Raw genomic sequence first — 2,127 nt, 5'->3', positions numbered from 1 at the left:
GTTTCTGATCACTTAAACCAGTTTATGTGCAACTTCTATCACTAGCCAAGAAGACTGTGATCATTTAGCAAGGGGTGAAAAAAAAACAATACTTGACAGCATTCTGGAGGATAAATCTCTTGGTGTCATTGACAGTTTTTGCTACCTGGGTTCCATGATTAACAGGAATCTTAACTTTCAGACTGAACTAACAGAAATGGAAAAGCAGCTAAGAATTTGGGGCTATAACAGAAACATGCATGGAGTAAAAGCAAGCTATCAGCTACGGTAAAGATAGAAACGTAGGAGACTTGTGTGCTGTCATCCCTTATTTATCATTCAGAAGCATGGACTACATGTGCTAGGCATATCAAGAGACTAAAAAGCTTCCACATGAGATGTCTGCGTAAGATCCTAAAAATAAAGTGGGAAGACAGAATACCAAACACGGAGGTACTGGAGCACACAGGACTTACACACTTAGAAACCACTATCAAAAAGAAAAGGTTACAACAGATCGGCCTGTCAAGGGAATGGGAGAAGACAATATGATAAAAAATATTTTGTATAGTGAGATTCAAGACAGCCCTGGAAAGTGAGGTCACCCTCTGTGGCAGTACCACAATATGTGCAAAAATAATATGAAGTCATTTTACATCAGCGTAGAAAGCTGGGAGGAGGGTGCAGAATCCCATGCAATCTGGAGGGAATATCTGGTACTGGATAAAGCTCAACAGAAAGCAGCTTTGATCCAGAGGATGGAAGCAATGCGAGAAAGCAGCAGCAGTATGCTGTAAATCTGGACTCCAACTCAGACCACATATAGATCTGTGAAACTTGTAACAAGCTGTGTCGCTCAGGAATTGCACCTGTCAGCCACAAATGGATTCATCAGGCATCTGACTAGACCTGTTAAGTATACACCATGAAGGTGCACACCTATTCCATGAATACTAGCCTCGTGCATCAGTCAAGATGATTGTGACATTTTATTATAGAATTAAACTAAAAACTTCTGGAATGTTCTGTACAGATATTTTTTAATATCCATAAATTAAAGAAAGAAAGACTGGTCACAAATACCTGAATTAAATGGTAGGATGAGTTAGTAGTAACTGCAAACTTTGTACTATTGATGAAAGCTGACATATTTGTACTTTGGTCTTGTCTTCACTAAAGAAAGAGCTGTTTTCTTAACATGTTAATTAACTCAAGGTAAAACCCTACTAAAGTCAAGACAGCTGTGGAGTAGTTTAAAGAGCATGATAAAGTCCATGTTTGCCAGTTGTTTTTACTTCAACCTGCCACCATATGAAAATCAAACTCCCTTGTCTTCACAAGGAATTAAGTTAAGTTAAGTTAAGTTAACACCTAACTTACAGGTGTTAACTAACTAACTATATGAGGTAAAAGCAACCCTTTATTCCTAGGGAAGACAGGTTCCTGGATAAGAACTTTAACTTCAGCAAATTAAAGGCTTTTATTTAAGAAAATAATAGAAGTCTTAAGAGGAAGTGAATATCATTTGATGTGATTCCATGATCTCAGCCAAAAGAGAAACATGTAAAAAAAAACTAGCATACCAAATTGAGAACATGAATGCTATTCAATGAATCCTGCTGCTGATAAAATAGGTAACAACCTTAATGAGGTTTCTGCTAACTAGACCATTAACACTGAAAATATGGCATTTTATTACATGTGAGCTTCTCCTTGGCTCACACATATATTCAGAATCTGACCCAAAATTTCTGTACCTAAGTGTTTTTGATCATTTTTTTTGCAAAGCGCACTATATTTCAGAAACGGCATTAATTACTGATCACTGAATAGTAAGAACTTTTTTCTTCATGATAGAATTAAAAATATTTCAAGATAACAAATAAACACTATTATTACTATGGCTTCATATTTTGGGTTCTCATTATAGCAAACCAGCTGTCCACAAAGCTCAATTTAATTAAATACATAGGCTCCATTGATAAAACATCTCTTTAAACTGATATCTCCCATATACTTTTAAATAAAGTGCACACCATTTTTATTTTACACTTTCTACCAAGACATTAAATATGATTCTTCAATGAAGGATGCTACATTAGAATTCCAGTTCGTGTGTGTGTGTGTGTGTGTGTGTGTGTGTGTGTG

The 2,127-nt window shown here is 36.1% G+C and overlaps 1 protein-coding gene across 1 annotated transcript in view; it reads right to left on the bottom strand.

Annotated features, from left to right (window-relative positions):
• The window catches only part of DNER (delta/notch like EGF repeat containing), a 397,048-nt gene that overhangs the window by 258,851 nt on the left and 136,070 nt on the right, over positions 1–2,127 (bottom strand). The gene's annotated exons all lie outside the window — the stretch shown is intronic.

This window comes from Gavialis gangeticus, unplaced genomic scaffold (genome assembly GCF_001723915.1).
Source record: "Gavialis gangeticus isolate Ggan-Ray unplaced genomic scaffold, GavGan_comp1, whole genome shotgun sequence".
NCBI classification, from domain to species: domain Eukaryota; kingdom Metazoa; phylum Chordata; order Crocodylia; family Gavialidae; genus Gavialis; species Gavialis gangeticus.
This window is presented reverse-complemented; position numbering and strand designations above follow the sequence as displayed.